This window comes from Balaenoptera borealis, assembly GCF_965194805.1.
Source record: "Balaenoptera borealis genome assembly, chromosome: 3".
Lineage (NCBI taxonomy): Eukaryota > Metazoa > Chordata > Mammalia > Artiodactyla > Balaenopteridae > Balaenoptera > Balaenoptera borealis.
The window spans coordinates 182,815,059-182,838,971 of record NC_138866.1 but is presented as its reverse complement, the minus strand read 5'-3'; the positions used below and the strand labels follow the sequence as shown (position 1 = coordinate 182,838,971).

Below are 23,913 nucleotides of genomic sequence, written 5' to 3'. Positions count from 1 at the left end.
CCGACCACAAGCCGACAAGACGACACATGACCCTCCATCACAGCACACGGCGCAGGTAAGGTAGGGCCGGAAACGGCAATTAATTTCATTCCATTTCTAGATCTAAATATAAGAAAATAAGATGAATCAGGAAGAACTCACCCCAACTGGTTCCAGGACAACCACAGAGAGGACCCACCTTCCCAGCAGCTGGGACCCTGAGGTCTCCCCAGTCCTGAAACTGCCCCCAGGGTCCTCAGGAGGGCAACGCAGCGTAACGTAGAGAATTAGGTCTCAATGACACTCATACAGGGAATCGTATGTGAGCTTCCCAGGGCTCTTCACACACACACCCCACCCCCCGCCCCCGGCTGTGGACCCTGAGCATCTTGACAAAGGGAATCTCCATGAAAATAATTCTACAGGGACCAGAACTGTGTAATACACACACACACACACACACTACACACACACACACACTACACACACACTACACACACACACACTACACACACACACTACACACACTACACACACACACACTACACACACTACACACACACACACTACACACACACACTACACACACACTACACACACTACACACACACACACTACACACACACAGACTACACACACTACACACACACACACAAACACACCTCTGCTGTTTAAATAAATAATAAACAGGCTAAGTAAACCTAAATAAAGTTTAGTAGGTTTAAGAGAGGTGAACACACCGCATACCACTCAGGCCGTCCGTTCCACACTGTTCCTGTCAAGTATCTGCCAACAGTAATTTCAGGTTAGGGTGACCCTCCATCCCATTTGCCCAGGACAGAGGGCTTCCAGTGTTAAAACCAAGACAGTCCCGGGCAAACTGGTACGGTTGGCCACCCTGGTCCAGAAGGACCCTTCCTGCCTTGTACCTGGATTATAGCCGTCCTGCCTTGCTGGTTAAGTGCAAACGTTTAAAAGTCAGACGATCTGAGGTGAGGCTGACACCTCCCGAGGAGACCTGAGGAGCCAACAGGAGGTAGAGAGCGGCCAGACCTCTACCCTTAAGGGGCTGAGGGAGCGAGAGGTGGGGCTGAGGTTCCCCCCAGAAGCACCCTCTCTCCTGGGAGGCACAGGTCAAGCCCCCACCATATACCCAGCCTGGTTTTGCCCATTGTAGGTGCTCAGTAAATACTGGGACCCAAGCTGAATGGGGGTGACTCTGGGGGCTATTCCTCAGCCTCTTGCAGCTCCTTTTGCTTCATCTTCCCTTGAACATTTCCTTGGGGTCCACGTCTCCTTTGCTAATCCACCCCGATTCTACCCTCCATTCAGGGCTGAGCTGTGTGTCCATCTGGGCCACAGTCCCCTGGAGATAGAGATGCAGAGTTCTCTGCTAGGGGTCCTAATGGTCTTCTCCTGGTCACCTGGGGCTGACCTCACAGCCTCCCCTGGGTCCTGCCCCAAGAAATTTCCTCAGTGGGTTTTCCTTCCTTGAGAACAGACTGTGACCAGTCTCTGGGCTGTTTCCTTGCAAACATTCTCATCTATTCCTGTTTCTCAGGCTCTCTGAAGCTCCAGAGTGCTGGGGTTATAACACTGGGGTGTCATATAGGATCAAAACATGATCTTTGTGTATCAGAGTTTTATGGTCTAATTGATCAGAGAAATAGGTAAGTAAGCAAATGAGTCTTCTTGACTTTCTTTTGGCGACTTTGGGAATGATTAGCAATCAAAACAAAACAAAACAAAATAAAACCAACCACAACAATTAAAATGGGGAAAATAACCACTTCCAGACCTCAGCTTTCATGACAAAATTAAACCAAAATAATTTAGTCCTTGTCAGATTATCTCAAACTCCCTCCCCCTAATGATGCCTCTTCCTTGGCTCTTCCTCTCCATGTTCTGGAAAAGAGAAGCAAACAATCAAAGAAGTAGATTTTCTAACTCCTGATTTAGTTATCCTTTACCTACAGGTGAGTCACTCATCTTTTCAGGGCCTGGGTTGTTTCTTCAATAATAATACAGCAGCAACCATTTGAATAATGGTTATGTGTGAGGCACTGCTCTAAGCACCTTATTTAACTTGCCTAATCTGCACAATAATATTGTGTAGGACATGCTATCATGCACTCCACTTTACAGATGAGAAAACTAGGACACAGAGACTTTAAATAACTCCCCCAAGGTCACGCCACTGGTAAGTGAGAGGGCTGGGTTTCACCCCAGACTGGCTTCGGAATGCATGCACTTACCATTACCCAATGCTGAGTGAATCAAAGGATGGATGAAAAGTGGATGAATGGATGGTGGATGGACACATGGTGGATGGATGGATGGACACATGGTGGATGGATAGATGGATGGATAGATGGACACATGGCAGATGGATGGATGGATGGATAGATGGATGGCTGGCTGGATGGATGGTGGATGGAAGATGGATGGATAAGTGGGTGGATGGGTGGGTGGATGAGTGAATGGGGGGTGGATGCGTGGGTGGATGGCTGATGAATGGATGGATGAGTGGGTGGTAGGTGGTCAGATGAAGGCATTAGCCCCAGTAACTGATCAGATACCTCTTTTACGTAAATATGCCATCAATATGTAAAATTTATGTTCTTAATGTGAATTGTGGGTGTAAACATTCTTCTGTTTCAAAATGAAGTGGAGGAGTATCCATTAGGAGGATAACAGACTCTGAGTTGAGTAAGAACTCAGCCTCTATCGTATGACACCTTCCTTGGAAAAGGAACATTCCCCTGCCAGGACTCATTTAAATCTCTGCGAAATGGAAGCAAGTGAGTTATGCTTCTCCAAAATGAATTAATCTCAGAAGAGTTCCTTGAGAATCTTGGCTACAAATTGCTCCTTCAGAGCCAATATTAACACATATCTTACATAAAAGTGAAAAGAATATTTCCAGTTACCCCCAAAGAAATAGATTACGGTATCCAGTTGACAAGCGCTTATCTTAAACCTCCAAAGAATTAGACGAGCTCTCCTTAAATTTTACTCTTTAATTAACAGACCACTTTGAGGGTAGCCAGATCTGTGGCTTTGGTAGAGCAATCACCAAACCTCAGTGACAGGCCTGTTTTCTATCTCTGGTATATTCATCTTTTGACCATCAAACATTTTCTTTAATTAAAGCAGTTTGTGTACCTTACTCTTTGCAGACTCCAATAAAGACTGCCCAGATATGGAGAGAAGGAAAATTCTATGTATCTAGAGAATCTAGGATGATCAAGTGCTTACCCTACCTCGTGGCTTACCTGCCACGGGAGACCATTATCTTTTAAAAACTTACCCTCGTTAAGATTTTCAAAGATGTAGAGACTTGCCTTTTGCTGATTTTGTTTAGGACATAATGATCAAGTTTTATTTTCTTTTTAATTGTGCAATGGATAGGTCTAATGGATGTCGCCAGTATTTTCCATTGGTCTGGAATGGAAATGTGCCTCTGTGGATTTAATGCTCACACCTCCGTTTTAGTTAGCTCATGTTCTGGAGAATTCTGCAAGGGGAATAGCACTGGGCAGTAGACTGGGTTATTATTTGGGGTCTGTTGTTCAGGGGCACGAAGCCCTGTGCACATCACTGAACTCTTCTCAGCCTCAACTTGCCTGACCTGCAAAATGGAGCTACTGCTATTTACCCTCCTATCGGAGGGCTTATCGTCATCACTGGAACTAGTGGCAACGTGTAGCAACAATTAACACAGTTAAGTAGCGTCATTCTATTAAGCGGAAGAAATTAGGACAAAATGACACTTGGCTTACATCAGCATGGCTTTGAACCTACACATTAGGTTGTAACCAAGCTTCATGTGCTCACCCAAGACAAATTCCTCCGACAATGTCAGCAAGGCAAACAACAAAATAATTTGCCATCATATAAATAGAAAAAAATGTGTTTCTATTACTGGGACTGGATTGGCCTACATGACCTACACTTAGCTCTTTTGGTTTTATCACTGAAAAGCAACCTTAAAAAATGAAGCCCTTACTCACTCTGTCCATAGGTTGGCATCATGGCGTCATTGGGTGGAGTGGGCGTTATTATGGTGCCATGGGTGGCCTTTTCTCAATTTCAGTTCTTTACAAACGATAGGGAAAATGTTTATGCGGGTGAAGGAACTGGGGTTCATGGTAGCTGTCATTTCCAAGAGAGTTTAGCGCATCTGTAGCTTTAACTCCACCCATCCCCTTCCTCCTGTAAATAAAACTCCCCCCAGAGACAGCTGCATAAAGTGCCAGGAGCAAGGATGCTCTTAGAAACATTAGACTTGCTTCCCTAGTCCTAGTATATCAGACTCTGCAGCCTGGCCTTCTAAAAACGATTTTGAGTGTCCTAAGCATTATTTAGGGGCTCAAATACCAGCCAGATGAGCCCTGACCTCAGAGACCTCTTCGACTCTAAAGACCCTTTGTCCTTGTTTTCATGGCCAGAGGGGCTGTCCCCCTGCACCTCCTTCACTGCCTCTTGTCACTTAAGTGTGTGTTGATTAATAGTTCTTCCCAGTGAGGCTTGAATTAGTTCAGCCCATTTATTTCCTATTTCTCTCATTCCGGCTAAGAGACTGAAGGGTTTAGGAATCATAACGCGTAAGAGAAGGCTGAAGAAGCAAGAAAGTCTTAGTGGGGATGAGATCTCTGAGTTTAGACACTTAAGGGCACTAAATTCCTATGAGGCAGGAGCTAGATGTATTTGGCATGCCATCAGAGAGCAGAGCTGGGACCAGCGAGCGCAGGTTATCAGGAGGAAGATGTCAGCTCAGTAGGATGAAGAACAGCCTTCAGCACCGGAATGGGCTGCCTCATGAGGGAGAGTTCCCCAGTTTCCCCAGAAAGTATGCAAATGGAGGTGCCCTGACCCCTTATCAAGAGGGGATCTTGCTTGGTTTGAGGACTGGACCCAAGGGCCTCTGGGGTCCTTTCAGACGGAGATACCAGGATTCTAAGTTCATCAGTGAGTTTTCTCAGACCTGGAAACTCCCCCCACCTTTCCGGGCCCTACCCCTCCCCCCGCCCCCCCGCATCAGACTTGCAGAAAGCCTGGAGGAAGAACGTTTCACATTCCCCACCCAGGTGAAAAGGTGAGGGTGACAGACACACACCTGTGAGATGAGGCTCTTATCACTGTCGCTCGGGGCAGAAGTAGGAAGGCAGTAAACTTTGAGGTTAGTTCCCTCGTTTTCCTCTGAACCCCACTGCTCTTACAAAAGCGCCTTTCTTCTCTTACAACAAAGGGGTTTGTTGAGTTCATTACATCTTTCCCAAGAGTATATTGAGGCTAAAACAGGGCATGGGACACAGAAGGTGCTCAATACATCTTTGTTAAAAGAACAGATGAATACATTTTAAAAGCAAGAGAAGAACGTGTTCAGTGCTTGACCCCAAAGTCAAGTATCTTAGCCGCTTCAGGGCCATCTGTAAAATAGGGGTAAACATACTAATGGTGCCTGGCTTGTAGGTCATCCTGAGGATTAGAGGATACAATGAAGGCTCTACACTCTTCAGAGTGTCTGATACACAATCAAGGTTTAATAAGTGCTAGCTCTCTTCATTGCTGTTGTAATTGTTCTTATTGCTGTCATTTTAAACAATGTGATGGGGGAGGGGGTGGAGGAGATGAAGTGACACATCGTATTAGAGCAGAACTTCTTTCTCACTACCCCTTATGTGATCACGTCACATCATCACACATGTGACCCATCATATCACACGTGCTGATTTTCAGGAGGCAAAACCAGGACTCCAATTAGCAAAGGGATGCCTTTCCTTGCCTGAGAGGGTTGGATTCCGCAGACCACCAGGGACTAACGCTCATTGCCTTGGTAATTATAGGGCCCTGTAGAGACTGTAGATGTTGGAAATCAGCCTTGGGCTTCAAAGGGGGCCAGGGGTAGTCTAAGAAGACTTTATACAGTGAGTACCTGCTGGAAAATGTCCTAAAAGAATGAGTCTGCTATTTACATTTTCAAAAGTACTTATCAGCAGAGGAGAGAATTTATAAAACATGTATTTTTAAAATCTTGTCCACTCCAGCTGTGTGCCCTGCCCGTCCCTCCAGATGGGACTGGGCCCATTGCTACTGTGTCTCCCTGCTGGGAAGAGCTTGTGTGGACCCCGAACGAGCAAGAGAATGGAAAACAACAGGGGACGGGAGAAGTCTTCCCCAGTGAAATCTACACATGTATTTAGGATCGGAAGTGACATCTCACCTTTGTTCTAACATTCTGGAAGGACCTTTCCTCTTTGTAAGTAGTAAAACTCCCAAAGTACTCTGCTAGGTGGGTGAGTGGGGTGGTGCTGATTAAAGGCTTAGTACAGAGTCAAATGATTTATTACCATTTTGTAAAAAAAAAAAGAGATTCTATTATTTGTCAGTAGCCACAATGCTTCAGTAGCTAAGTGGTTTGAGGGGCCTATCATCCAGGGCCCTAATTACCCATGAACCCATATGCCCTGGTGAGGCAACCTCAACAATTATCTACTGACACAAATGAATATAAGCAGAGATAAAAGCACTTGATAAAAGCGGCAGGACAAGCTGGATGTGACTTATTAACAAGTTATAAAGCCAGTCCTTTACAAATAGGCAAGTAACGTAGGCTTTTCAAGCACCTTTTCACCCTAATTCCACCAGGTCCTGCTGTGGCATCACCAGCATATGAGAACTCACGGCAGTCACCAAATGCAGTCCTTTCCTTATGAATCCAAGATGGCACGTGGACGGCGGTTCTCAGAAGAGACTTCCAGAAAGGTGAACTGTTCTTCTCATTCTTCTCATTTCTTCAGAGGAAATTGAAGCGTGAATAGAAGTGATTTACTTCTTTTTAGACTATGTCACGTAATTTAAACCAAATCCCGGAGCAAATCCTGTAGAGTCAAGTTTTATTAAGTGTAGGTGGTCACACAATTCTTGTTCTAGAAAATAGAAGTTGTCTTTTTTTTTTTTTTTAAGTTCTGAATTTCCCAAAGAGTGCTTCTGAAAAGTAACTGCTTCAATGTTTCCCAACTGATGTGAATGGAGTGTTTAATCTAAATTCTGTGACGAAGTAGTTCATTGTAATTTGCAATAAACCTTTTGCCTCTTATCCACACAAGATGATGGCCATCTGACATCCTTGTTTCCTCCTTCTAAACACTGGCCAGACGCCAACCATTGTTAAAATGGGACATTGTATTTATACGAGCTCAGTGGCTGATTGTCATCAGATTCTCATTTAGTCCATTGTCATACAAACTGAAAATTCTGGTGGCTATACTATTAAAAAATTATCAGTTAAATGGGGTATGATGCAACACTTAAAGTGACCCCAAGATTAAACTCTTATTTGGGGTTTGTTTGGTGACTAACGGCTACTTCCACCAATTTGGAGATGTTATGGCAAAATTCTGCTGCTGACAATAAAAAGTATCCATAAAGGACGAAAACTTTCTGGCTGGGACCAGAAGAACATCTGGAGGCCCTTAAAACTGGTGAATTTTCCTTCTAAATCCTGATTGCCAAACTTCGAACCAACCACCCAGAAACTGTGGCCCTCACGCTAACTCCGTGTTTATGTTTCATTAAAAACGACTTTAAGGATTTACATCTTGTTCTACAGAGGCCCAGTTCCCATGGTTACAGCCTCTCCTCTCTGGGCACGTCCTGGTGCACGACCACATTCTCGTCTCTTGGGTTGGGAAGAAGGAGCTTCCTGGAGAGTAATTCCAGGGTCCTTTTTCATGTCTAGAAGTCCATCAGCACCATCCTGAGGTATCCTGAGACAAATGTGGAAAACTAGGATGGAAAACCCAGCAATGAACATAATAACACAAAAAAATTACTGTGCTAGGGTTTGCTTCTAAACATCTAATAAATCTGTACTATGTCATAAAAGTGACTAATGAAAAGTGACATGATTTCAGCTGTGTATTAGAGGTCCAACACAGTGCTACTGGGCTACAATCAAGGTGTCAGCAGGGCCGTGTTCCTTTCTGGATGTTCTAGGGAAGAGTCAATTACTTTTTTGCTGCCCCAATTTCTAGAGGTGCTCACATTCCTTGGCCTGTGGCCCCTTCCTCTAGCTTCAAAGCCATCAAAGTTGCACCTCTCTGACCCTTCTTCCACAGTCACATCTGCCCCTACCCACTGCAGGTAAAGGTTCTCTGATTTTAAAGACCCACATGATTAATCTGGGCCCATTCAAATACTCCAGAGTAATCTCCCCATCTCAACATCCTTAACTTAATCACTCCTGCAAAGTCCCTTTGCCGTGGAAGGTAACACGGGTTCCAGGGATTAGGACATGGACATCTTTGGGACCATTTTTCTGCCTGTCACACAAGATATTTCCAGATCTCAAGTAATAAAGAGGTTTGAAATCTTAAGTTCATCAATCACTTCTCTCCGTATCATTCCTTTTAGAATTGAACTTTATCCTAGGAAAGAGGACAGAAGGTTTCAACGCCTAAAACCTTAAACGTAGAACAAGTCCACGAATTTCACTAGTCCACGGAGAATCTCTTGGCTGGAAGTTTTCCAAAATTTTCAAAGAGATGATTTCAATTTTACTGGTAAGCATGAAATCTATCCAGTTTTAATATTGCATATTTATATGAGACACCCAGTAAGTGTTTGTTGGATATGCTAAAATGTTCATTGAAAGCATAAACTGGAGGCTGCCCTTACTCCCGCCAGCTTACAGAGGGGGAAACTGAGGCACACAGCAGCCGTGTGGAAGACAGGCTCTTGGTGCTCCAGCCAGGCATCAGGGCTGTGCCTCTGAGGCGGGAGAGCCAAGTTCAGGACATTGGTCCACAAGAGACCTGCCAGCTCCACGTAATATCAAACGATGAAAATCTCCCAGAGATCTCCATCTCAACATCAAGACCCAGCTCCACTCAACGAACAGCAAGCTACAGTGCTGGACACCCTATGCCAAACAACTAGCAAGACAGGAACATAACTTCACCCATTAATAGTTTGATAGTAATCAAACTATCAAAAATTAAATACAAAGAAAAAGTATTAAAAGCAGCAAGTGAAAAACAACAAATAACATACAAGGGAATCCCCATAAGGTTAACAGCTGATCTTTCAGCAGAAACTCTGCAAGCCAGAAGGGAGTGGCAGGACATATTTAAAGTGATGAAGGGGAAAAACCTACAACCAAGATTACCCTACCCAGCAAGGATCTCATTCAGATTTGACGGAGAAATTAAAACCTTTACAGACAAACAAAAGCTAAGAGAATTCAGCACCGCCAAACCAGCTTTACAACAAATGCTAAAGGGACTTCTCTAGGCAGGAAACACAAGAGAAGGAAAAGACCTACAATAACAAACCCAAAACAGTTAAGAAAATGATAATAGGAACATACGACGTAGAGATGGACTTGAGGACACGGGGAGGGGGAAGGGTAAGCTGGGACGAAGTGAGAGAGTGGCATGGACATATATACACTACCAAACGTAAAATAGATAGCTAGTGGGAAGCAGCCGCATAGCACAGGGAGATCAGCTCGGTGCTTTGTGACCACCTAGAGGGGTGGGATAGGGAGGGTGGGAGGGAGGGAGACGCAAGAGGGAAGAGATATGAGGATATATGTATATGTATAACTGATTCACTTTGTTATAAAGCAGAAACTAACACACCATTGTAAAGCAATTATACTCCAATAAAGATGTTTAAAAAAAAAAGAAAGCATAAACTGTCATGTCCCAGAATGTGGAAGAGCGATGTAGTTGGTAAAAGGTGTTTCCTAGCACACCTTTAGTCTGTGTCTCAGGCCTGTATTTCCAGCTCCAGCCTGGCAAATCCCTAAGCTGAAGTCAGTGTGTCCAAGAGGTGACCTTGTTTGTCAACACACGCCAATTTCGGACACATCAGCAATTTGGGCTGATGCAAAAGGCATCCCAATGTACCCTGGGGACTGTGGGTCTGTTGATGTTTTCTAACAATCAGGCGCCCATCCCGAGGTGGCATCTGGATCACTGCTAGAAAATGGCCGAGAGATGCCAGTAAGTGTCCAGATATGTCTTGATGGGCCATTTTCTATCTTTAAGGACGATGGTATTTATTGACATGAACATGCTTTTTTGGGCACCGACCTATGTTCTGTCTGCAAGCAAATGACTCCTGCAGGAGACACACAGCGCCCCTGGTCAGCTGCCTGCAATGTGACAGTCCTGGCCACAGGGTGACAAAGCAAATGTAAAGGAAACGACCCTAGTCCAGACCCTGTGCTAAGAGCCTTTAATGTATTACCTCATTTAACCTTACAAAACCCTATAAGACGGGCCCTATCAATTGTCCCATTTTACAGACTAGGGAAGCAAGGCTTAAAGTGACTTGCCCAACCTCACAGGGCTGGTGAGCAATTGGGCCGGGCAAAGTCAGGACTAGGGAGGCAAGTAAGATGCCCAACTTATGTGTAACATGTAAAGGGGAGCCCCAAACTCAGTAATCAGGGCAAAGAATGTGTTTCTAAATTCCATAGTTAGAAAATCAAAATGAATGAAAAAATCCGTAATGAACAAAACATCAAAATTCTAAATAAAGGCAGGATCTGACCTTGTACTTGGCAGAACTCAGCCTTACTTGCCTGACCCCGATCCCAGCCCTGTCGGATCCTGCCCCTGCCCTGGCTGGGATTTGAACCCAAGACTAGCTGAGACCACAGCCAGCGCTCTGACCTCTTTTCTGTGGTACCCACCTGGCTCCTTTGCTAGCGGGGAGCTGGGATGTGCTCACCGTGGTTGTCAAGGATGGTGGCAATCTGGGCTGATTCTCCCACCCGCTCACCCTTGGGAAAGTCATACCCAGGCTGGACTGAGAGGGACACCTGTGATGGCCAGACATCATGTGACGTGGTCCCTGACCCTTGCCACCAGCCGAGGACACAGTGGATAGCATAAGTCCTAGTTAAGGGAGAGGGCATTTCCCTGAGCAAATCAGTATCAATCAGCCTATAAGCAATTTTCCTAAATGCCCTGACTCAGTTCTGATGGACAGAGGGTCCCCTGGCAATCTACTCTTCCCAGGTGACTGTGACGTCACCTCTCCGTGACCAGCCCACTCCCTGCAGGTGCCACTATGGACTCAGGGACTCTGCTTCTCCCAGAAGAGAAATTCCTTTGCCCAAGTCGGTTAGAAAGCCATCCTCCTCTTAAACTTCTTGCTCCTGCAATGAAGCAGTTGTCAAGCAATGCTCACTGCTGCCTTGCACCCAACGTTGACTGCAGCCCCCTCAACCCAGGACAGGAAAGCAGCTTCAGTGGCCATGGACCAGATGCTCAAACCACGCGGGGAGGGTAGGGTGAGAACACGCCATGAAATTGTCATTTCCCCTGCCTCCTTTCCTTTCCCACCCACATATGAACTTAGTATCATATTAATTCTTACAGCCTCTCCTTGTATAGAGCATTTAAAACTTTAAGCTCTGACTCCATTATTCAAGCAGTAAAAAAATGTTGCTTTCTTTAAATGCCATCATGATATCAAGCAGGGTGCTTTGCTCTGATGTGAAGCAGCCTTTTTCTGGGATCCACAGGGATGTCTGTTCACCCTCTGAGCTCCCTCCTCACTCACGTTATGTACTCAACTTCCCTTTCATTTCACTGCCACCTTCTCTGTTGAACACTTAAATTCTCCCAAGTCTTAAAGGGATCCTGGAGCTATTGCCAAAAAGTCCTTTCTCTTTCTTCTTAAAGACACAGACATGATTTTCTCAATGTTTTCTTCTGCTAGGAGCATTATATATCCTTCATTTATTCATCCAACAGATATGTGTTGTTGACGGAGAGCCAGGTTCAATGCTGTCTTGTGGATTTCCCTGACAGCAGCCCCGTCTCTGAGGGTCTAGCTGACACTCTCCCCAAAACACATCTGACCTTAGACGTGAACTCTAGTCAAAGGGGATCTGGGGTGTTAACAAAAGAGAGAACAGTCTTATCTGTCCTGAAAACAGCTGAGTTTAACAACAACAAAGGAGAATGTCCTTTTCTGAAGACAACTAAACAACTGTTCCAGCAAATACCAGTCAGTAAGGAAGGCCCACATGCAGGTACACACATTTCTAGCTTGTCCTGGTTATACCCCTAGTTAGAACAGGTGGGTTCTAAGACCAGCTTTGCCGCTCCCTAGGGACATGAGCTGGTCCACGTCACAGCTCTGCAAAACCCCAATGTCCTCACTTAAACATCTCAAGGCCTCTCCCCACTTCAACAGTCTTTGAAGGAGATCTTCCCCCTTGCTTGGAATGTCTGATGTTCAAATTAAGTGTACCATGCAAGAACCTTCCATGGTATGATTAAGGAAAGAAACAAGCTGTAATTTACAGAATTCCTATTATTCCTATTTGGAATAATATTCCACATTACTATTCCACATTATTTTACAGCATTGAAAGTTCCCAACAAGCATGGGAGATAAATATTCTTTTCCCCGTTCATGGAGGAGGGAACAGATTCAAAGAAAATTACTGAGTCTATGATGACAAGGTTAGTACTTGGCACAGTTGAGACTTGAAATTAACCTTATTCTAAATCCTTGCTCTCAACATGCCTAGTTCCAGAGTGCTGCAGGTTATTAAAACAGGACTGATTCTTCAAAGGCAAACTACTCATTCCGGCTTTTTCATATTTCTCTTCCTTCCTATTCTCCTACTTTCTAATAATGGTTTTGACTCATTAACCTCTCCAGCAGAGGTTTTGTGGGAATGGGAAAAACCCTAAACTCTTAGTGATTTTCTAGAGTCCTCAGAATAAACCACATCAATGTATCCTACTAAGCTCAAAGTAAATGCATGCCAACTCATCTTTTTTTAGCTGGATCCACCAAATGTCCAAGACCACCCCAACTGCACCCAAGAGGAGAGAAAGCGTGGACGGAAGGAGATGGCAGTCTTAATATACTACAGCCGAAAGCCTGAACTTTTCAAGATCTACAAAATATATGAAGATGTAATCATGTTGCAAAGTCCCCTCCCAGGGCTGTGGAAGGGACCCACTGAAATGAGGGGCACATAAGCTGTATCTTCAGCAGCTGTAGGTAAATGCTTCTCCAGCCCCACCTTGCTCAATGGTATTTAAAATGAGATTTATTCTTATTTTCATCTGGCTACAGGTGCATTCATCTTTTAAATGGAAATAATGATTGCTATTAAATATGGCCTAATTGTCCTGTTATTACTATCATACATGATGGATTTCACTTCTTACCTGAAAACGGAGTTCTTTGAGTCTGATTATTTTCATCCATCACGTAACCAAAGATCTTCAGAGCTGGAAAGAAACAGAACTCCTTTCATCTACAAACCTGGATTTTCAGGGATGAGAAAACTGAGGCCCAGGCTAACGCTGGAGAGACAGACACTCGTCTGTAGAAGAACCATGACAATGACCTTGGCCAGTGTTTAGTGTTTCCTCTGGGGAAGGAGAAGGGCGGGCATGCTCACTGTTCCCAGCGAACTTGGCTCTAACTGGGGGGTTTGTATGTATTGAATGCAAGATCATATCTGATCAAAGTGAAATGATTATCAGAGGCAAGAAGTGTGATCTCATTGTATTAGACACTTCTAATGTTTAATATAAGAAGTTATACACCCTCATCTATCAAGGTGAGGCTCCCCCAGGCTCTCCTGAGCCAAGGGGCTGTGAGTTCTGCTGAGAAGCCCCTTGGGGGCTGAGAATTCCGCAGTTTGAAGAAACTTCCAAGGGCCCTCCATTTTTATCCCTAGTTTATTGTTTGGGGCCAGAAGCACTATAAAACTTTACTGCAACAGGCAGGGACGGCGTGCTGTACAAAATGCGTGTCTGTGTGGGTGAGTGGGGGGGGGGGCGTGTGTGTGTTTGTAAGTGGGACAGAACATAATGTTTCTGAGAATAGAAATACAAAATAGTTGAGTTAATCCTAGGAGGAAAATGATCAACCCAGTATACTTACTTTTCAAATTAACTGCATTCTCTAAAATAAACTTTTAGTTCAAGTTTTTGAAGAAGTCTTCATAAACCCCGAAATTCTAGATGATGACTCCATGCAAATATCCAGGCGCAAGTGATTTATTGCTCTGGTCATGGTCTGAAGTGAGAAGGAATCATGTCCAAATGACTTCCAGGAGACTAGGAATGGGGACAAAGAAGGGGGAGTAGGGACCCTCCTTCCACACTCAGGGTTTGCAGACTTTTCTTCTTTTGAAAGTCATGGGACCTTTCTCCAAATGCAATGGTGCAATAAGCTCAATAGGTAAACACGGCAGAGGGAAGCTGTTCTAGTTCAAGCCAGGGTGACGGCCCTGTCCCCATCTTCCCCTACACACATGGACACACAGATACGCCCCTCACCCATGTTCTGGTCCACACGGCATCTCTGAATCCCCGGGAGCCCTTGAAGCGCGGAGTTTTTAAAACCTAGGGAATTGAGCAATGCAGATACACACAAGTGATGGAGCTGAAGGATTCTGATAGTCTCGACTGGAAATCACAGCCATAGAATAAGATTTAATCATAAAAGAAGATTTTTGCAAAAGCTTATTTCAAACTCGGAAAGATCCAAGAGGCTGGACCAGTGCTGTCTAGTGGAACGTTTACAAATGTCAATAGAACATTTTGGAAATATCCTGGGTCCATGCTGACCAGTACATTAGCCCCTGGCCATGTCTGGCTACTGAGCCATTGCTGTGTGGCTGGAGGACTGGGAACTTAAATTTTTTATATTATGTAATTGTAATTAACTGAAGTGTAAATTTATCGAGCCACATCTGGCTCGTGGCTACTATATTAGACAATGAAGCGCTACAGCATTTCTCTTCTGCAGGTAAAAATACAAGCACAGACTCTGCAATGACACACGTCTACCCTTCCCGTGGAAACATCTAAGGGAGCAGATCATCCCATTCTTCTTTTTCTCTTTATTCCGCCCAAAGGAAGTCCCAGACCAGAACCCTTTCCTGTTAGATTTCTACTGTTGCTGTTAACGAATGACTACAGACAGAGTGGCTTCCAACAACACAAATGAATTCTCTTACGTTCTGGAGGTCAGAAGTCCAAAATGAGTCTCCCTGGGCTGAAATCAAGGTATTGGCAGGGCTGCATTTTTTTCCGGAGGCTCTAGGAGAGAATCTGTTTTCTTGACTTTTCCTGGTTCTCGAGGTTGCCCACAGTCCTTGGCTTGTGGCCCCTCTCTCTGTCTTCAAAGCCAGCAGTGGAGCATCTTCAAATCTGTCTCTGACCTGCTTCCATCAGCACTTTCCTTCTCTGATTCTCTCTGACCCTAACCCTCCTTCTTCCCATTTACAAGGGTCCTTGTAATTACTTTGGGCCCATCTGGACAAGCCAAGATAATCTCCTGCCTCTAGAGTCTTAATTTAATCACAACCACAAAGTCCTTTTTGCCACGTTAGGTAACATATTCACAGGCTCCTGGGCTGTGGGCATCTTTGGGGGGCCCCTTATCCTGCCTACCGCATCTTTCTTGTGGATTACCTTGAAGTAAGACCAGTACCTTTTGTCAAATTCACAAAAACTCAGCTTCTAGAAGGTAGCCTTGGTGAGTAAGGCTTCACTCCAGGTACCAACAAGTGAGTTGAGGTTTTCTCAGTGTTCTTTGGTCTAGTCTGGTGGTTCTCCAACTTCACCCAGCATCACAACCACCCAGATGGCTTGTTGAAACAGATTGTTGGATGTGAACCCCAGAGACTCTGATTCAGGGGGTCTGCGCAGCCCAAGACCAGGTAAGATTTCTCAGCCAGGTAAGATATTTTTAACATACATCCACAAATTCTTTGACACTCCTCCCTGCAAAAGATGGACTGGATTTAGCGACTCGCTTCTAACTGTATCTGATAGACGTGATGGTGTGTGATTTCAAGACAAGGTTCTAGAAGGCACAGCAGCTTCTATCCTCTGTGTCTCTGTCTCTGGCTCTCTGTGACTCTCAGATCACACACTCTGGGGAAGGCCAACCTTCTTGGGAGTCAGCCACCTTGGAAGATGTCACTCCAGCCCTGGTCGAGCCTTCAGATGACTGTAGCTCTGGGCGACACCTTGTCTGCCCTCTCATGAGAGACCCTGGGTCAAGATCTCCCAGATAAGTCACTCCTACGTTCCTGACTCATAGAAACTGTGAGAAATAATAAATATTTATTGGTGTCTAAAGCCACCAAGTTTTGGGGCAAGTTGTTACACATGACAGATAACTAATACATCAGGGGATGCTGAGGCCACTGGTCTGAAGATCACCTTTTGGGACCCACTGGTCCAGCCTACATGCTGTGGAAGGCACAGGCTTGTCCCCTGCCTGCACTGATAATGCACAGAGATGCAGGGGAGGGTCATGCTCTCGGGTTTATACATCTTCTCTTTTCTGCAGACGTCTTCGGTTTCCACCAGTCACTCTTTTGTGCAAGTACTTTTTCTGAGAAGAACAACAACATGTCGACGGTTAGCTGGACTCCAGAAGCCTATGTCTGTCTCCTCAGCCGTAAAAAACCTTCTTCACGTGGGTGAAGAACCAGACAGGTTTAGGGAGAGGAGGAAATGATTCAAACACTAGACCATCGCTCTCCCTCACACTCTTTTCAGTATGGAGGTGAACAAGATCAAGAAGAAAAAAAAAAAAAAATCGAAGCTCTTGACAAGAGAGGGAAAGCTAGCCCCAGGTGCCAGGAGAGCAAGGGGCTTCCAGCTGTTTGATAATGAGACTGAAAGTTCCCCCACTGTGTCAGAGAGGCCAAATCCTGACCCAGCTGTGGAGGAAACGAGGAGTTTACGTTATCTGGGCTGTCGGTGAGAGCTGAGTGGACACACACTTCCTGTCTGCTTCTCCCCGAAGATGAGAAAACTCTTCAGCAAAGATGCTTCTCCAGGGGTTGCATTGGCTGTTTACTTTCCCGGTCAGCAGATGCGGGCCAAGAAAGGAAATACAGCTCCAAGAACGAGGGAGGGGAAGTGGTCGTGAGGACAGAGAGCCACAGGGAGAGGATCCCGAGACCAGGAACAGAGTGATGCTGGCTCTGCGAGGTGGGCTGTCTCTGGTCCCCGGGAGCGCCAGGCAAGCTGGCCAAGCAGACCCACATCGGTGGTCCCCACTCCATTTGACGGGGTTTCTCTAGCTTTCCCATTTATTTTATAGATACTTAAACTATGATGACATATGATTCCATTTATAAAGAAAAACTCCCAGAAAGGCAAAACTAATATAGAATGACAGGAAGCAGAAGAGCAGTTGCCTCGGGCCAGAACTGGGGGGAGGGATGACTGCAAAGGGCCATGTGAGAACTTGGAGGGCGATGGAAATGTTGGACATTTTGACTGTGGTAGTGGCTACGTGGGTGTATACATCCGTCAAAAGTTATTGAATTGGGTGCATTTTATTGTACATAAATTATGTCTCAATAATGCTGATCTTACCAAAAAAAGTGCGACCTATGAGGAGTCCTCTGATGGAGTTGTCAATGGTTGGTTTGCCAAAAACAAGAGTTATCTGGCAGAAGAGGGATTCGACCATTTAGGTTAGGCTCAAAGGATGGGGCTAGAACAAATGCATACAAGTTGTAGGAAGCAGATTTCTATTCAAAGTATTCACATCCATCTTTCGTTTAACACAGTTTTATTGAAAGCACTATGTGTAAAGGTTTTTGACCCTCAGATATGCATGAATAACTTAGCTTCTCTATTGTTCAAATTAATTTCTGTTCAAAAGTCAATTTTGCATAGAGCGGAGTATCCGTTATTTAGAGGTTTCCCCATTTTCCCTGGGGTCGTGTCTGAGTTCTAGTAGGTTTTCTTAGTGCCAAAGCATTCAGGGCATATGTAGGCTTCAAGCCAAGCATCTCCTGTAACAGCCATCTTCCCATTCCGACACTTGGCCATGACCCCTCCTAGGTGGCCGCGGAGCTGGCCCTCGCTGCAGTGCACGTGACCTCCCTGGGCCCCTGCATCACACCTGAGCCACATTAAGGGGGAGCGTCATGGGCCCTCTGCTACCTCTGTGCTGTGGCAGGGACAGGGGAGACACACAGAGCTCTTGGCAAGTCCGTGCCCGGCCCATCTGCCTGGACGAGGCACAAAGGCACAACGTGTGTGTGACGTGGCTAACTCCGGGACTCTGCCTTGCAAACTAGGCCACAGGTCCCCTCCATTCTGGGGTCCCCAAAACAGCCTGAAATGAGCACTTCAGCATTAGCGTAGTGGTTGAGAGCAGTAACTCTGGATCTAGACTCCCTGGGTTCAAACCCTCACTCTGCCAGTTGCTAGCTGCATAACCTGGGCAGACGGTCAGAGAAATGAACAGATTCACTGATGATACAGTTTGTGGCAGTGGTTCAATCTCAATTCAGGTCTTCTTATTCCCCAGTCAGGTTCTTTCTCCAAAAAGCACACACTACCCTCTTGGTGAAATTAAAGAACACTAGTTTTTTGCCAATAGATGATGTGAGGGTTAATTTTATGTATCAATATGGCTGAGTCACAATGCCCAGATGTTATTATATATACGCAATGTCCCAAGAGTCTGCAGGCTGGGCTCCGTTGGCATGCTGAGATAGTCGGGCTTCTCTCTCTCTGTAGAGTCTCAGGGCCTCACTCCCTCCATATAACCTCTCCACGTGCCCCTCCAGTGGTCTCCGTTAAGGTAGCGTGACCTCTTCCACAGAAGCTCAGAGCATCCAAAAATGCAAAAGCACAGGCTGCTAGGCCTTCTTAAGGCTAGAGCCCAGAATCAGCAGAGTGTAAATTCCATCACAGCTTAACTGGTTAAGATAAATTACAGGACGAGCCCAGATTTAAGAGGAGGGCACTACCCAGGAGCATGGATACTGGAAGGCATGGTTTATTGAGGCCTTTATTCTATCAACAGCCTGCGTGGGCCATCTTGCAAATATTTCCTTCAGCTGTGTCACCAGAAGAGACGTTGCGACCTACTGGCTTTAAAACAATGAGACGTGGGAGGCAACAAAAAACCAGGGTGATGAGACGGATTTCCTCTCTGACCCACAGACTCAGTCTCATTAAATCCTAGAGGCACTTGTGAATGCTCTGTTTCCTCCTTAGCCCTCCGCATCTGTCATCTCTGTCTGTGTCATTTTACTCTCCCTGCCCAGATTAATCTGGTGCCACTTACTCCATGATTGATTGAAACCAGTCCTCACTGAAAACGGGGAATGGAGGATTAGAGTGATTAACATGGTCCTTCGGGCAGGCTATTTCCTATATTAGGTATTAATGTCTTCATTTTATCACTCAAATAATCAGGGGAAAGTTGGAGCTTTGGATACGTGACCCCAAGATAGCCGTAACTCTCCGCTGGCTTTTGTGACCGGCTCACCTGCCAGGTGTTGGCAGAGAAACCTCCTTAGTTCTCAACTCCGGGTACAAGAAGCGCATCTGAGCTGCTATGTCATCAGCAGACCTTGAGGCGAGCATCTGGGCGGCCCTGAGGGCCAGGAGGGCAGGAGGGTAAGCTAGGAAGCACGCACATTGGGTGCGCGGCCACGGGATTCCAGGCTAGCCTGCGGAATCATCGGGGCACGAGGCCTTCCGGGCAGCTGGGTGGTGGCACAAGCAGTCTGTGCTCAACCAGACTCTCCTCCAAGACTCCGAGCTGAACGCTGCCCCGACTTGGCTACTTGGTGGTGCCTCTGAGAGCCCAAGAAAGGCAAGCCTTGAGGACTATATTTCACACCCATTCCTGGCAGAATGGCTCCTGGCAGGTCTAAATTTAGATCTCTGAGCGACAGTTTCAGAAACAATGTCCTTACGTGACACAAAATAAACAGGGCATCAGGAGAGAGGGGCCAGCTCCGCACTCACGTCTGTCTGTACCCACGTGGGATGTCTGTCCCACACGTCTGTGTGCCGGGCACTTGTTACAGGCTCGGCTCTGCGGGAGAGGAAGGGGGCACCTCAAAGAGGAACAGAGCTGGCCCTGCTTCAAGAAACTCTCGGTCCAACAGAAGTGGGTGCTTCTTACGCTCCCGGGGTCCAATCTGGCTTCCCAGTCGGCAGAGGTGGCCAAATGTGCTGAAAGGCCGTACTGAGGGAAGGGAGAGTCGGCCAGATCAGACGTGCTTGGGGGGGACAAAGATTGGGCAGAACAGAGACTTGATGGGGGGATGAGCGCCCTGCTCGCAGTTCTACAGTTCTTCACCTTCTTGTCTCACCTGACAACGCGCCCCTCAGCCATGAGCACTGTTATCTCCATTCTGACAATGAGGACACTGAGACCAGAGAGGTTAAGTGATTGGCTTCAGGTCACACAGCCAGTTCAGGGCAGCACTGGGCTGGGTCTCAGCAGTGAGGACAGCAGACGGCCTGCCGCAGGGAGACCAGGAGGAGGAGCGTGGTCTTCTCACCCAGAACAGGCGGCCTGCCCAGACCGAGAAGCCAAAGTGCTTGGGGTGGGCGCTGCCCTGAGGGTGAAGGCAGCCCCCTGGCCGTCTGCCCCAGGGAGGTGGGCACAGTGACCCTGGGGACAGCCGACCACTCCCTTCCCAGACAGCAGCACCGGCCTGACAGCGACAGAGGACGCATCCACGCCTGACAGCACCACGTCCTGCTGAGGCCCTCCACGGATACAGCGCCCATGGCAACCAAACAGAGGGTTAAGGGCGCCATCCCTAAAGCCCTGCGGGGTGGACGCAGGCAGAGAACTGACAGCAGTGGGCCGTCCTCCTTATGGAGCACTGACTGTGCTCCAGGCACCCCCCCCCCAACTGCTGCCGGTGGGTCACCTGCTTAATCTACCCACCACATCCCTCACCATCCCCTTTAACAGACGAGGAAACGGCCACGGGCCTTGAACCTGCTTAAGGCGAGAACTAAGCCGGTGGAGAGGCAAAGGGTCTGAAGCCAGGTGTCTGACACCAACCCCCACGCTCTGACCTCTGTGTCCTAATTCCCATCCGCCCCCCACCCCCCAGCAAGTGGCCGTGAATGTGAATGAGCATCAGAATAGAAGCTCCTTGAGGGCAGGAATTTGTATCTGTCTTGCTCACGGATGTAGCCCGTCTTCTCAAACAGCACCAGGCACGTGGTAGGCTTTTAATAAATATTTGTTGAGTGAAGTAAAGAACCAGGAAACCACCCTGAGATGTCAAGGCTGAGTTGGCCCAGAGACTTGCTCCCAAGCATTGGTCTTGCAGCTTGAAATTCAGATTTTTCCTTAACGAGACCGAGCAGCAAAGGCCCTCCGGGTTGTGGCTTTACGTACAAGGCGACTGGCAATCAGCCCACCCTCAGCCAGCCCCTCCCTCACACAGGAGCAGGCTGGGGAGGAGTTGCTACCGAGGGGCTCCCGGCAGCTGCTGGCCTGAGGTGGGCTTGGTCCGGCTGGACCCCCATCACCTCCCGTCACTTCACTTAACCTTCAACAAGGCAACCTCTCCTTTCTGGAGACTGAAGGCTCCCCACGCGTCCCAGATCTTACATCTCCCTGTAAACAGTGGGACAAGTCAGGATCGCGTCCACAGGTGACAAAGGCCCCACGCTCTCCAGAGCTGCCGCCGCCTGCCCCAGGGCGGGCTCGGGCCTCCCCAGCTCGAGCACATTCCAGGGGCAGTGAGTGCCGAACTGGCTGGAAATCACAAATGCCCGGAGCAGCAGCGAGGTCTTCTGCCGCTGTGCTGCTTCACCAGAGCCGCACAATCTGTCAAGTGAGTTTGTTTGGCCCTCCAGATAAATGAGGAGCCAAAGGGTGTCTTTCTGCCTGTGAATTCTTGGCATTTTTTCAGGCTTCTAAGTAGGCAGAGCGAACACTGCCAGTCTTCTCTGGCACCGCTGAGGACTGTTAAAGGGGTAATAGCATCACGGATCCAGGGGCCTCTGAAGTCACCTGACGCAGGGGTGTTTAAACTTTTCAGGTAACGGAATCCTTCTTTCAAATACACGCTTACCCTGAAGTCCAGCACGGTAATATTCTATTCTGTTCTATTCTAAACATATTCTAACATCCCACATACTATATTACATGAGAAAGGCTCTCAGGGCTGTGGATGGAGACATGTGGCAGCTGTCTCCCAGCCCCAAGCCCTCCTTCACCTTCCAAGCAACAGAGTTCCAGGAACACGCGTCTCCTCTAACCCCTCCCCGCAGTGATGGCAAACAAAGGGCCTGAGAACGGAAGGGACTCAGCCAGCGTCCCATAGCAGCGAGTAGTGACTCGCCTGGCTCGGGACTCCGCGTCTCTCCACAGCCCACAGCCGTTTCCCCACCAGCCGCGAAGGACGCGCCAGCCCGGGGCAACTCCACGCAGGGAAGGCCGCGCCTGGTCCCAGAGGTCCTGGGCAGGCTGTGGACTCAGGCATCGCGCTAACGATCCCCACACCCCGTGCCTCATTCAGTGTGCAGCCGATGTAAAGGTGGTGAAATTCACTTTAACATAAAACCTGAGCTCTAGCCTGGGAACCCCAATCGTATGCTCCTTCAGACCTCGGGCATCTACTCTCACCAGCCTGGACCGCCTGTCTCCAGATGTGCCCTTTAATGGCAAAAGAATGCGCAAACACAAACAAAGCCTCTGCTCCAGGCTTTTATTTATGGAGGCAGATCAGAGATCCGCCTCGCAGAAATGACACCCTGGGCCTGGCCTTGGACGGACGGCTCTCCCTGTACGGTGCTCGCCAAGGCCCCAGCACGTGACGCGGTGATTGTGATCCAGAAGCTTCCTCCGGCTTCAGCATGCAAGGAGTCTGGAAGAGATAGGACAGAACCCACTCTTCCCCTCCCCAGGTGGAGAAGCTCTTTCCCGAATTATCTCCCAAGAGGCAGGGAAAGAAGTGTGACCTGCGGCCCCAGCCCTGCGTCGGGGCTCCTGCGAGAAGAAAGGCTTTAACACATCAGCGCTGCAGAAATGTCTCCAAGCCCCAAACTCCCCTGCTTCAACAGGCCTGTATTCTCTTTACCTTCTCAGTTACCTTTCTTCTCAGCTCCAGCTACTTTAGAAAAGCTTCCGTGTACAACTGGAGCCCTGGCTTTTTTTCCTTCTGTCTCTTCCCTGTCTGCCTGGTCTCAGCCGAGAGCCTGGTGCCAGAGGCTGAAATGGGAAGCTCCTCTCCCCGACCCTCCGCCTCCCCCCTACACCCTCCCCCTCCCCTACACCCTCCCCCTCCCCCTACACCCTCCCCCTACACTCTCCCCTCCCCCCTACACCCTCCCCCTCCCCTACACCCTCCCCCTCCCCCACACCCTCCCCTCCCCCCTACACCCTCCCCCTCCCCCTCCCCTACACCCTCCCCCCTCCCCCTCCCCCTCCCCTCCCTCCCTCCCATACCCTTCCCCCCAGCTCAGGGGAAGGTCACATGGAGAGTCTTTGGCTGGAACACTCAGTGGTGCTCAGAAATCCTAAACACTGCGGCCTCTGCAGCACCTGCCAGGGAGAACAGGGAGTCCTCTCTGAGGCCAGACTGTGAGCGCGCAAGATGGAAGAGGCCTTATTAGGTCATCCAGCCCAGGAACAGGGCGCGCCCGCTTCTCCTGCTCCTCAGCCCGCAAGAATGGAACTCCTGACCTGGACATCTGCGTCGCTCCGCCCCCAGCACCCCCGCCCGCCCCTCGCAGGAATGTGCCCTCCTCCCAAGGCCAGCAAGCCCTTCTCCGGCTGCATCCCATTCCCTCCCAACCTGGGAAGGAAGCCGGGAACCAACTTCTTCCCCAGACCCAATGGGGTCGGTTCCAGGGCTGCTGCTTCCTCACCCCTTGCTTTTTCTGCACACCTGGCACCTTTTACTATTCCACGCCACGTCCTTATTTGTTATGATTGTTGTTTGTCGCCGGCCTGCCTCTACTAAAATGTAAGTTCCTTGAGGAAGGAATAGGCTCCTGGGTCAGGCATTAGCGCAAATGCAATTTCCATAAATACTCATTGAATGTGTCCCTTACACACAAAGATCACCCTCAAGCATATATGCCCCGTGTTTCTTTCCCTCAACCGTTTCTACAAATAGAG

General features: G+C 47.8%; 1 long non-coding RNA gene across 1 annotated transcript; it reads right to left on the bottom strand.

The window, feature by feature from the left end:
* Positions 1–553: 553 nt before the first annotated feature.
* Positions 554–23,046, bottom strand: LOC309626747. Its single transcript, XR_014243386.1, has 3 exons — positions 13,918–23,046; positions 13,194–13,256; positions 554–6,776 (listed from the first exon to the last, which is right to left on the bottom strand). It is a non-coding gene; the product is annotated as an uncharacterized lncRNA (long non-coding RNA).
* Between the last annotated feature and the right edge of the window lie 867 nt (positions 23,047–23,913).